This window comes from Nuphar pumila, chromosome 13 (genome assembly GCF_984573655.1).
Source record: "Nuphar pumila chromosome 13, dmNupPumi1.hap1.1, whole genome shotgun sequence".
NCBI classification, from domain to species: Eukaryota; Viridiplantae; Streptophyta; class Magnoliopsida; order Nymphaeales; family Nymphaeaceae; genus Nuphar; species Nuphar pumila.
This window is the reverse complement of record NC_143261.1, coordinates 4,295,462-4,309,374: the sequence shown is the minus strand read 5'-3', so window position 1 is coordinate 4,309,374 and position 13,913 is coordinate 4,295,462.

Genomic DNA, 13,913 nt, shown 5'->3' with positions numbered 1-13,913 from the left:
CAAGGTCAGGGGTGAAAACCAAAGGCAAGAGAGAACTGCATTGTGAGCGCACTGCTTTCGATTCATCCAGGCCTCTCGTCATTGCCTAGTTGTGTTCCAAGGATGGTCGTTTTTCGGTATCCTCTTGTTACTACTCCTTGATAGCCCCGGGTACGTCCCCTTTAATTCCCTACAGTCTTTGAGGGGCATGTCCCTCTTCTCTTCTCGTGCCAAGGCTTTCGTCTGGGTTCTTTCGTTGGACAACAACATGAAGCGATTGTCTGCCGAAGATGGGCAGCGCTTGCATGTTCTGCTGGTTTGCTAAAAAAACCAGTCAGCATATCTTCTGGTCCTATAGTTTCTTCTTCCAAAGGATATTCCTCTCTTCTTGGTCCTTGCCCGACTGGATTGTAAAAGATGAATCATGGAGTCGGATTTGCTTCTGGGATCCCGTTTCTCTCTTAATATCCTTTATGAGGTTTTCTTCCTCAGAACAACATGGGGTTTTTATTCTCTTTGATGGTGCAGGCCAATTTATCAAAATTTTAGTCCTCTTTTTCACTATTTATTGGTCGACCTCTCTTCCACCATTTCTGATGTAAAATGCTGCATTTTCCTGAAAATGATGAATGGAATTGTTTTGCTTTCCTCTCAAAAAGATAAAAACAAAAACAATTTTATTCATCATTGTTTTGATTAGTAATAGAAAAGGGCCTAATCGTATTGTGGTGTTCATTTTCACATGTAATTTTCTAAATGATCTTAAAAGGATAACTGATGAGCATATACTACGGGAATATGTTGCATAACTCCTCAAATTTAGGAACTTTAGTGTTTTTTTTTAAGGCAAGTTGGGGTTAGGCAGACCCCGACCAGTTATACAAGTATACCATTGGGTTTTGAAGCAGCAACGTCCTAACACAAGGTGATGTGTACTAGCTATCAGTTATACAACTATACTAATGGGTTTTGAACCAGCAACACCCTAACCAGTGTTGTTAAAAGCACGTCTCAAGGTAGGCGAGACCCTCTGCACCTCAAGGCGCCAACTTAAGGTGTGATAGTAATAATAATAAAATAATGATAATAATAATAAGAAGAAGAAGAAGAAGGAGACTAATAATAATAAAAGGAAGAGGAAGCGAAAGAAAAAGAAGCATTTTTTTATTTATTTATAATTTTATATATTTTTTTAGTTTTTTTAAGTTTTCAAAAAAAAAGTTTGAGGCTTATGCTTTACGGCTCACCTCAGTTTTTGGTGGAGTGCCTCGCTTTGCCTCAATGCTTTTCATAATATTGATCCTAGGATAAGGTGACGTGTTAGGAAAAATTGTGTGGGCCTATATACGATGAATCGCACGGTATAGACTGTCTTAGGTTCAGGCCCACTTTATGTGATTTAGTTTGGTTGGGCCATATGGTATCTCATATGGTATGGTCTGTTATGTCTACAATTCTGTAATGGGCTAAATTGGAGACAAACTCCTAATTGGATACACATTAGGTTATGGTTTTCCAACCTTATATAATGGCCCTCTCTTCAGGCTCTCCATAAGTATCAAGACATTCAGTCTTTCTGATAAGGTTTAGAGAAAGGAATAGGGCTACATATACAGGTTCTGAAATATCATACCCATCAACAATCTATCGGAGTGCTTATGGATTTTGGTATGCTTTCGCATTAAGTTATGTTTCAGTTTTGATTCCAACGGTTTAGAGAGAACATGTAAATCGGTCCTTTTAGCTATTTCGATGGATTTATAATCCAACAATTGGTATCAAAGCTACTATTCTTGTTGAATCATTGAAATATACAATTTTATTATATATTTTGTTTTTTTTTTCAGTGTCGATCTTTTGATCAGCAACAAGGCGGGAGATGGTCGATCGACCCTTTCTTGCACCATTCGGTTAAGCCTGATCGGAGCGAGGACTGATCAATGCTCTTTGTTTAGGATACCGAAACGTCACTGCTGAATAGGGGTTTTCACTCTATTCAGTTTTGATCGGATGGGAAGGGCTGGCAGACCCTTCCCTTTTTGTTGATCGATGACCCCTTTCCCAATTTCTTGTTTGGGGTCACTCTCTGGAAGAATATCTGTCAGTGACTGGGGCATCAGGTTTGCCCCAGCCACTACTAGTCTTTTTTGGGGACCAGCCACATTCGGTGATGACGCGTCAAGGCATTTGGTTTGCTCCAGCCACCATCGTCGGGTGTTCAAGTGTCAGCGATGTCTGATCTCCACCCGATGGGTGCCGAACCGAAAGGGGATGGACTGTTTCGGTCCTTCCCATTTTTTTTCGTCGGATGCCTTTAAGTTTCCATCAGATTGCTCTCACCGGACGCCGGTCAGTGCTCGGCGATGGTGGTCTGGGCATTTGGTTAGCCCAACCATTGTTAGGTGATTAGGAAGGAGGCACTCAAGAGGGTTTTGGCCAACCACCAATACAGGGTTTCGGTTTCCACCATCGAACCATGCTGGGTTTGGCCTCTAGCTGGGGTTGAGCTGGCGGTGATCTCCTTCGGTGTGGTGTCGGGCCGTTTTTGGCTGTCGGGGTGGTGTTGGGCTGTTTTCGACCATCGAAATGGTGCCATATCGAGATCTGCATCACAGGGTGAGGCCAGGCGGAGACCACATAAGGAACTGAACCAGTCCAGTTTCCATAAGTTGAGGGGACCGAATTGGCTCAGGTCAGGGTTTGACCCGTGCCGGCTTAGTTTCGATTTGACTCATGGGTCAGACCCCAATCGATCCCGACCAGATGACTGGGCCCATTTTGGGTGTACTTAATTCAGGTCTAACCCATGTCGGGACAGACCTGATTTAGCTCATTGATTGGGTCTGGCCCGATTCCTTGGGCTGAGTCGACCATATGGTTTGGGCTTTTATGCAAAGAGGTCGAATCGGCTATTCGGTTCTGACCGATTTTCTCTGGTGCTCATGGGCGATTTGGTGCCCCTTCAGTTGACTCTCTCAGACTTGGGCGATTCGACCATCGAATCTAGATCGATCTGTTAGCCCTCCTTTAGGTTGCCCCACCGAGACATGTGGTTTTGGTCTTCTATTGTAGACCAGTTCGGCTTCCAATCGATTGGACTATGGATGGTTCGACATTCAGTCAGCTAAACCGTTTAAGGTCATTTTGAGGGGTGGGAGGTCTGGTGACCCGGTTCAGCCCCGTTCGGTTGAGGGGCTGAACTGAGTCAGTTGCAGTTTGTGTGGATCGGGCCTGGTCAAGACCCGATCCACTACGCGGTGTTGCAGACTGTTGCAAATTACCAGGTCTGACCTTATTTGGGCTAGACAAGTTATGGATCTGCACCTAGTTGCAATGCACCAGGTCTAACCTAAACTGGGTCAGACCTGCCTTGGACCCGCAGGTGGGTCTGGCCAGGTCTGATTTGCTAGACCCGTGCACTAGCCTTTATATAAAAAAAATTAAGGTTATAAGGCTATTTGGCGTGCATTATGGGTCATTTTGGCGGGCCTATTTTCGGTTACTTTTCGGCCCATGCACTTTATTGATTATGCATTATTTATGATTATATGCATGTGTTGACATATTTGAACATTGGTATTATTTTTATTTCTGGGTCCAATATTCTAAATTGAATTAGTTAAATCAATATAGTGCCAAAGTAACCTTTGTTGTGTAGATTAGTTCATTTTGTGATATTGTGATGTATATATATTTATGGTTCATACGAATAGTGATTGGCCCAAAGAAAGGTTACTATTTGGCCGAACTCAAATATATACTTTCAGTAATAAATATGGGACAATTATTTGGTTTTTCATATGAATAACGAGTCAGTCTAAAGAACGACTCATTATTTGATAGGACTAATTATCCATATTTTGATTATTGTATTGAGTATACCACTTACAAGTTGACACTTCTGTCCAAAGAATAAATGTTAATATTGTGTTGGATATCTTGTTATGTAATTCATCACTGTTTAAATATATTATTTTATGTTATTGCATGTGAAAATATATGTTAATTGTAAACTTGTTTGATCTATATTTAGTTAATACATCTGCTTCTTCAATATCTGCAAACATTAATTTGATCCTTGTTTTGAGTGGTTCTAATTTTAAAAACTGGAAAGAGATCATTATGATTATTCTTGGATGTATGGATTTAGATCTTGCACTACGAGAAGATCAATCACCTGCTCTTATGAATAAGAGTTCCATTGAGGATAAAAGAAACCTCGAGCAGTGTGATCGATCTAATCGCATGAGTCTCACGATCATGAAACGTGTAATTTCTGAATCCTGGAGAGGCACCATGTCCAAAGAGGTAAATGCCAAACATTTTTTTTAATAAATTAAAAAGCATTTTGCAAAAAATGAAAAGGCTAAGACAAGTACTCTTCTTTCGAGTCTTGTCTCAATAAGGTATAAGGGTAAAGAAAATATTAAGGAGTACATTATGAAGATGTCCTATCTTGCTTCAAAGCTCAAAGCACTAAAGTTAGAGTTGTCTGAGAACTTACTCATGCACTTAGTTTTGATATCCCTTCCTGCACGATACAGTCAGTTTGAGATCAATTATAACTGCCAGAAAGAAAAATAGACCCTTAATGAGCTCATTTCACACTGTGTGCAAGAAGAGGATAGGATAAAGTAAGAGAAGACAGAAAGTGCTTATTTAGCAGTAACCTCTAAGGATAGATTTAAGAAAAAAAAAAGGACTAAGAAATTGCAATTGACCCTCAATCGCGGAAGAAATAGAAAAGACATAAGGACCCAAAGTTTAGTTGTTTCTTTTACAAAATGGAGGGTCACATGAATAAGGACTATACCAAGTATCATGCTTAGCGTGAGAAAAAAGGTACACTCCTTACTTTGGTTTGTTATGAGGTTAATTTAACTTCTGTGCTCAAACACACTTGGTGGATGGATTCTGATGCTACCACTCATATAAATATGTCTATGCAGGGTTGCTTAAGTTGTCGACCACCAATTGATGCTAAAAGATTCATCTATGTGGACGATGGCAAAATAGTTGTAATTGAGGCAATAGGGACCTTTAGGTTACTTTAAAGACTACAAATTATTTGGATTTCAAAAAAAAACAATTGTTGTGGCATCTTTTAGGCAGAATTTGGTTTCTATTTTCATTTTGGACAAACACGGTTATTCTTGTTTATTTAAAAATAATGAATTTAAATTCTTTCTTGATTCAAATATTATTGAGACAGATTCTTTATCTACGGTTGATAACTTTTATTAGCTTGATACTATTGTCGTATTTAATGAAACCTTGCAATTAAGTTCTTGTAGTACAAAACAAAAAATAACAAATGAGAATTCTACATTATTATGGCATGAGCACTTAGGTCATATTTCTAAACAAAGAATTGAAAGGCTTGTGTCGAGTGAGATTCTTGATTTCACTGACTTTCAGGTTTGTATTGACTGTATAAAAGAGAAAAGAACAAACATAAGGAAATTAAGTGTGGAAAGGAGAACAGACGTCTCAGAACTAATTCATACAAATATTTGTAGGCCCTTCCCTACAGCTTCTTGGAATGGTCAGCAATATTTTATTACGTTTATAGACGGCTATTCTTATGGGTACCTATATTTAATTCATGAAAAGTTTTAGTCTTTGGATGTGTTCAAATCTTTTAAAGTTGAAGTTGAAAACCAACTTGGCAAAAGAATTAAGGCCGTCAGATTTGACCGTGGTGGTGAGTACTATGATAGATATGATGGATCAAGTGAACAACGTCCAATGCCCTTTGTTAAATTCCTAGAGAAATGTGAGATTGTTCCTCATTATACCATGTCAGACACAACTAGCATGAATGGTGTTACTGAGAGACGAAATAGGACCCTTAAGAATATTGTAAGGAGTATAATTTTCCATTCTGCTTTACCAGAGTCCCTTTGGAGAGAAGCATTAGAGATTGCAGCCTATGTTTTGAATAAGGTACCCTCTAAAACAATAACCAAGACCCCATATGAATTGTGGATGGGCAAAAAGCTTAGTATGAAACACTTTCATATTTGGGGATGTCCAGCTAAGGCTAGGCCATATAAGCCACATGAAAAGAAATTAGATTTCAGAATGGTTAGCTGCTATTTTGTTAGGTATTCTTAAAGGTTTAGGGGCTATAAGTTTTATGACCCTATGAATAAGTCATTTTTCAAAACAGAAAATGCTTGTTTCTTTGAGGGTGATGAGTTTGGGGGGAGTGATAAAGTAAAAGACATTGCTTTTGAAGAAGAGTCTCTTTCTTTTACTACAGTTGTGGATGACAATGATCAGATTTTCATTCCTGACATTGTTCCCATAAATTTGGATCAAGGCAATGCTTTAGATCTCCTTATCCAAAATCAAGTTTTTACTCCTGGAGTTTAAACTCAATAACCTTAAGAAACACCTCAAGAACCAGTGCCATTAAGAAAATCCACTAGAGAGAGAAGAATGACAATTTTAGACGATTATATTATCTTTCTATAAGAACATGAGGGTGATACTGGCTTAAGGAAAGATGATCCAATCAACTTTCATCAAGTCACTCAAAGTTCTAACTCTCAAAAGTGGTTTGAAGCAATGCATGAGGAGATTAAATCTATGAGGGAATGTGATTATAAGGTTACGTATATAGCTTAAGTGAAAGATTGTTAGGAAAAATTATGTGTGCCTACATACGATGAATCACACATTATAGATTGTCTTAGGTTCAGGCTCACTTTATGTGATCTAGTTCGATTGGGCTATATGGTATCTCATATGGTATGGTCTGTTATGTGAAGAGACTTATTCTGTATATAATTCTGTAATGGGATAAATTGGAGACAGACTCCTAATTGAATACACATTTATGGTCCCCAAACCTTATATAATGGTTCTCTCTTCAAGCTTCTCTATAACCATCAAGATATTCAGTCTCTCTCATAAGGTTTAGAGAAATGAATAGGGTCACGTATACAGGTTCTGGAAGGTCATACCAGTCAACGATCTATCTGAGCGCTTATAGATTCAGGTACGCTTTCGCATTAGGTTATGTTTCAGTTTTGATTTCAACGGTTTACCGATAACATGTAAATCGGTCCTTTCAGCTATTTCAATAGATTTACAATCCAACAACATGCACTAGCTACTCCTTCCTACCAAACAAGCAAAGTCTCTATTGGTAGAACTTTGAGTGCTTTTTTTGATAGGTAAGTTGAGGTTAGGCAGACCCCTACCCGATATCTCTTAAGCCTACATGGCAGAGGGATTCGAGCCTGGGCCTTCAGCTTGGTACATGGGATACCACCTCAGTGTTTTTCCTCTATCGTTATTCTAAAATTTTAACTTTCCAAATTTAGGTTGTTTCTAGCACGAATTTTGGAAGACCATGGCAAGCTTTTCTGCTTCCAAGACAAGGGAGCACTAATTTCAAGCTTAATAGAATCGTGCCTTGGGAATAGTTAATTTGTCAATGCCCTTTAGTCCTCACCCATTTTTTTCGCCAATCAATGCCAACCAAGTGGGCTTGTGTCTGGACTACTTGAGCTTCTTTTTTATTTTTTTACTACCTCAGATACTAGGGTTTTCTTCGTTCACAAAAGATTCTAAGGTCATATATAAACTTTAAATTGAGTTAAATATGGCAAGAACCTATATTTAGCAAACTAAAGTCAGCAAACAAGTGACAACGGGTGGTTTTCAAGAAGATTGCAATGATTAGCATGCTTAAGCGGCTAAAAGAATTGGTGTTTCTAACTCAGTAGTTAATAGACCTTAAAGAAACTCTCTCTATATATATAATATGATATAGGAAAACTGAAATACGCAAACCAGAAAAATATATAAACTTGTGTGAACCAAAATTTTCATAAGGTTTTTGCAAATCTAATGCTGCAGATGCCTTCATAGTGGTCCATTTGCTTGAAATCGACTATTGAATCATCGTAATAGGACTAAAAAATGTGATTTTGTATGCTTGAATATTCACGAAAATTATAATCTATTGATTTTCAAGCCTTAAAAGATTCTTCTTATACATGGTAATCAGATGATCTAAAAGTAAGTTTCTATAAAACAAAGCACAGATCTCATCCGTATGGTGAAATTTTAGAGAGAGAAAAACCTATGAAAATGTTGGTGCATACCAGTTACATATATATTCTAGGAATCACTAAAATACGAGAACTAAAATTATGGGTATTAATTTTCAACATTTTTTTTCAAAATCCAACTATGTAGATGTGCTTGGCATGGTGAATTTGCTAGGAATCAACCATTGTATTGTGTATTTTCCATGAAAAAATGTGAATTTTGAAAGCTTGAATATTTATAAAGATTATGAGTCATTGATCATTTATGCATCAAAATAGGATGATTCAAGAGTACGTTCTTATAAAACCAAGTATGTAGATCACATCGGTAGGGTTAAATTCAAGAGAAAAGAGCAAAAAATCCATGAAAATCGTGGTTCACACATTAGTTCTCATATTATAGTGACTATATATATATATATATATATATATACCAAGTGAGCATATCCTCAAACGTTTCGGGCATTCTTTTTTTATTTTTTAAAAAAAATGACTTTTAGCACAGTTTTGACCTGACCCAAACCCAAGCATCCACCAATATCAGTTCAGGTCAAGTATAATCGGTTCGGGACATCAGGTCAAGTATACCCGACCCAGCTACACCCGTATTGAAGGCTGTTTGTTTACGCCCTATGAAGACATTTGGTATTTTTTCTAAGCATATCTAAAGGTTATAACTAATAGGGAGGGCATCCGAGGAAGAAAAAGCACCAAGTTTTTAATGGATGTCACATGATGTGGGTGGCATGAGTGGCCACCTTCAACAAAAGATAGAAGAAAGGTCCAATAAGTGTGACATGGAATACCTACCTAAAGAGGGAACCCTAGAAAGGAATGGTGGAGACCCTATTATTGCATCCTACTTTATCCCCATCATTGCCAGAATTTACCATTATTTCCTGCAATCTAGGAATAAATGTCATCATATTTGAGTTTCTCAATTTCATATTCTTATTCTTCCTTTTGAAGGAAGCTCCCCCAACAATGTGATCCTACTTAACTAGATGCTCGATTATGTTTTTAGTGGCTATTGTACATGTAGATTTGCAGTCTAGGGATGAAGCTTTCTCTTAACTGATTTAGTGATGTCTTGTTGCAACAAAAAGAAAAAATTTAGTTGGTGTTGTAATCTGCTATCTGTTTCACAAAGACACGAACCATGATTCTATACGAATTGAAGACATGAGTTAACAAAACATTCAAAAATAGGACATGAAAACGGTGTTTTTCCCAAAGTTTTCATAAATGAAAACAGAAATGGGAAACGTCTAAAAGAAACAATAATAGGAAACAGGTTTTTCAATCACATGTCAAACAGGAAGCGGGGAATGACTAGGAAACAAATCGAAAACCAAATGAAAAACATAAAAAGAAAAAACGAAAAGCCTTAATAACATAATAAATTAATGAAACGAAACATGAGAAACATGTATCTCTCGAAAGAGAAACGCTTGGGAAAAGCGTTTTCCTTAGGGTGAGAAACATGTTTTTCATAAATTTTTTTATGCTTCCCAAACGTTTCACAGATGCAATGTTTCCCGTTTCGAAAACAGTTTCATGGGAAACGCATTTTCCATCCTCTTCTAGTGTTCCTAGTAACCCTAGTTTTTTTCATTATTTAATTGATTGTATTTTTAATATTTTAACATATAAAATATATTTATTATTGAAAAATTATTCAAACTATTAAAAATATTAAAAGATAAAATATTTAGTAAGAGTGAGTGACTTCATGTAGCTCACAAGGGCCTTATTCATATGGTAGGGGAAACTCATGAACATCATCAACCTTAAGGCTTGGTTTGTTGGGTTCCCATGTAAATGAAAGGCTTTTCATGACAATGGACATAGATTTAAAAAATAAATAAACTCAGCTCAGCCTTTTCATGACATATGCTGGAGGTATGAAAGGATTTACACATAAAAAAAAAAAGTGGTAGGTTGTGGAAAAAGTTAGGACGCACTTGCTGTTTCACCATTATGATTTAAAGTTGGTTTCATTCATGGTGGGAAAGGATTACATCAGGATTGTCAGCTCAGCACTTTTCCATGAAAGTTGCATGAAACAAACAAAGCCTAAGGGTTTTCAAAAGTTCGAAACCCATGAGGGGATGTCTTTGGACACAAGGGCGAAGCCAAGTGCACTCCTTAGTTGGCAAGGAGGGCATGTGTTTTTTGCATTAATGAGATTGTGAGTGTGTGAAGTAGTTTTTTCCGATTATCTGAAAAAAAAAGTCACATTGTGTCCTTTTTTTTCGTGTCGTGTCACTAGACACAAGGCCAAAGAGTTTGAAATTAAAAGGTGCATGGCCTTGCCTCAAAGCCAAAGCTGGATGCACTCCTTGGCAGGCAAGGAGGTTCAAGGGTTTTTACACCAATGACCTCGTGAATGAGCAAGGTAGTTTTCTCAAAAAGTAGTACCAATGGCGGAACCTAAAATCCAAATTAGGGTCGGCATAGGGGGGGGGGGGGTGGCTGGCAGAAAGAGATAGAGGGTGGGTTTAAGGGGGCACAACGTTTGGGTTAGGGTGGGTGCCCACCCTGACCTAAACCCCCTAATCGGGGATTTCTGGGTCAGGGTTGGCACTTGCGCACCCTGGCTCATATGTAGCTCCGCCCTTGAGTGTCAAAATGTGTCCTCGTGTCGTGTTGTGTCACTAGACGCAGGGCCAAAGATAGATAGGCTCCTTTTCTCTATAAAACTTCAGCCAACCATGTGGAGTCCGGATCCGGTGCAATATGATTGCACAAAATTGTGTGCATTAAGCACCCCCATCACCCTCCATCAGGTCTTGGGTCCCCAAGATCGAGGGTGATCAAGTGCTTAATGCACAAATATTTGTGCAATCTGATCTTTTCACCTCATTTTATCCTTCTTGTACATAAAAAAAAAAAAAAAAAACTTTTATGCACATAGCAGAACATTTCAACTAAAGGAGAAGCACGCCTGCCATTTGCAACTGAGAAGCCCGGCAAGCTGCCATTATCAACCAAAGAACAAGGAGAAGGAGTTTGGCAGAAAAAAAAACACAAAGGAAAATTGCTTTGTTTGGTTGAGTAGATAGTCTACTTTTATATTAAAAAGAATTTGAACTCATACATACACCAACATTAGTCCGAACCGAAGAAACAAGTGTGCTGGTGCTTTTAATTGGTGGGTTGTGTGAGAGCTTCGGTATTGGTGACCTGATGCAGTTATTAGGTGGATCGCTCCTGAACCTCGCCCTACAACCACAAAACTAAAAAATATGAAAAAAAAATAACAGAAAATTGAAGGAAAGTAACTAAAACCATTAATAATCATTCATCTAGCTCTATCCCTCTTCTCTACAATGAGTATATATACCAAACAAATGTACATATACTCATGCCAGAACCCTAGTTCAGGAAACAGAGGATCTTATATACATGTATTTGATATCCTCAAAGCCCCCTCAGATGGTTTCGGTTCTCTAGCCTGATAGGGGAAAATGTTGGATGACAAAATCTTAGAATATCTATTAGGTGGTTCTCAAATCAGCTCAGATCTGATATTCCAGCTTACTGCCAATGATTTACAGTCCGTCCCCATTGACCAATCGGGCATCAACTTAGGAAGAATCAATTTTCCTACTTTTCTGCATTGCTATAATAATAGCTAAAACTTGGAAAACCAAGCAATCCTTGTGTATTTACGGTAAGTTTTGTTTGCTGAGCCGCATGTGATTCCAAATCAAATATGATTTGATATCTATGAATCAGAATAACATAAGACTCCATGTGATTCTTATTCTCATTTAAATGAGAAACCAACTCGCATTTATAAAGGCAAATGAGAGTCCATTTCTCGCCACTTATTTTTGCATGTTTGTTTAGCTGATCCCAGCGAGATTTATTCTCTCGTTTGCATGAGTGCAAATCCCATGAGACCTAACCAAACATGCCCTTAGAGTGCATTTAGATATGTTGGAAGAAAATTCTCATAGAAAAGTGATTTCTCAATATAGAGAATTTCCAATCTCAAGTTTTCTAGCATTTTAATCATTTGAACATGCTCATTCTTTTTCTTTGAGGAATTCATATTTTTTTTTATCATGGAATTGATGCGAGGGTTTTTATTCTTTTAGAATAAGGTAGCCAAAAAAAGAACGTATACTAGCAGGAATATGAACGGATCCTAATAAATTAATTTGGATCTATACATTATTAAATTTGAGTTGATCCAATCTAATTGGATTTGAATTAATAGTCAAAAGAAAATATATTTAGGGAAATGAAAACCTACAAAATGGGCACAGTGTTAAACAAAGCATGCTATTGGATTTTGGGGGTTTTTTTTTTTGAAATTTTAACCCCATAGATGTGTTCAACATGATTTATTTACTAGAAATTGACACTTGGATCTTTCAATTTTGATGAAAAGATGGTATTTGGTGCCCCAAAAAATTATGAAAATTGTGGGTTGTTGATTTTTGAAACCTTATAAAAACCTATTCATTCATTGAAATCAAATGCTCTAAGAAGTGATTCCTATAAAAAAACAAACATATAAATCACATTGGTACAGTTTGAATTTTGAAAAAACGCTAAAAATCCATTAGCATGTTTCATTTAGCATCATGCCCATTTTATAGGTTTTCATTATATATATATATATATATATATATCAAAAAATGATAGTACTGTATGACACATTTGACATCTTTCCTCAAACATCTCACAAATTTTGTAGGTTCTCATATTTTAAGGCCTTTTTTACCCTTGGCACTCATGGAACTCCCCGATTTTCTCGCATTACGTCGCAATACGCACCTGATCTCACTAAATCTCACTAAAAATGGAATCAGCATGATATTTTTGCAGAAATCACATATTTTGCACAAATAGTACAAAATTTGTGACACTTCTTGCAAAAATCACTTGCGAAATTTGTCAAGAGTTTCGCGTTGGTGGTAGCAAAAGTCTATCTTTTGATGCAAAATTCATGTGCTTTTGCATACAAAATTCTGTTTTAGCATGCAAATTTAAGTATATATAGGCGATTAGAGTACGTATTTCGTCAAGAGTTTTGCATTAGTCAATGTCTTATGTCTGATGTGTATATCTTAGATATCTTGTGAAAGGTATTGTGTATTCACATGGCAAAAGAAAGGCCTGCAATCTCATGTCACTGGCTCCAACGCTACCCTCAAACAAGGTCACAATTGATGTAGATGAAGTATAATTATTAACATCCTGAGTTATATGTATATACAACCAATGGTACTTATGTGTATGTGTTGATATTCAATTTTAGTCGGTAATAAAAGCATAGTGATGAGAATGAACTAGGTATGCAATGACCAAAATATATTGAAGTGCTTATGTTCAGAGAATAAATATTGTTGGTCCATAAAATGAGTATACATGTTTGGTTATTTGTTTGGTTATTTATTTGTTATATTTGTACGTGCACTTATTTAAATCTAACATGAATGCATCACTTATTTTGATGATGCAACACCAAGAAAAACTCATAGAGAGACTCCAAAAGTATTACATGGAGCAAATGCAAGCAGGACGCAGACTACCAAAAACTATTTAATATACCTCATATTTCTTTGTGGGCCTTTAAAGTGTTGTTTCTATTGTTTTTCTACCATCTAATAGAGACTAATTGATAAACATTAAAATTCACAACAAATGCTTCAAATGTCAAAACATAAAGAACAAGCTCACACTTGCTTGGAGACCAACCAATTGTCATATTCATTATGTGAATATGATAATGTATGCTTAACGTTTATATTTACATGACATAAATTTTTAATTGTATAACGATCTTAAACTCGATTTATGTTGCATATCTTGATTCATGTCAATTGGAGCAATTATCATTGGGTTCTATAA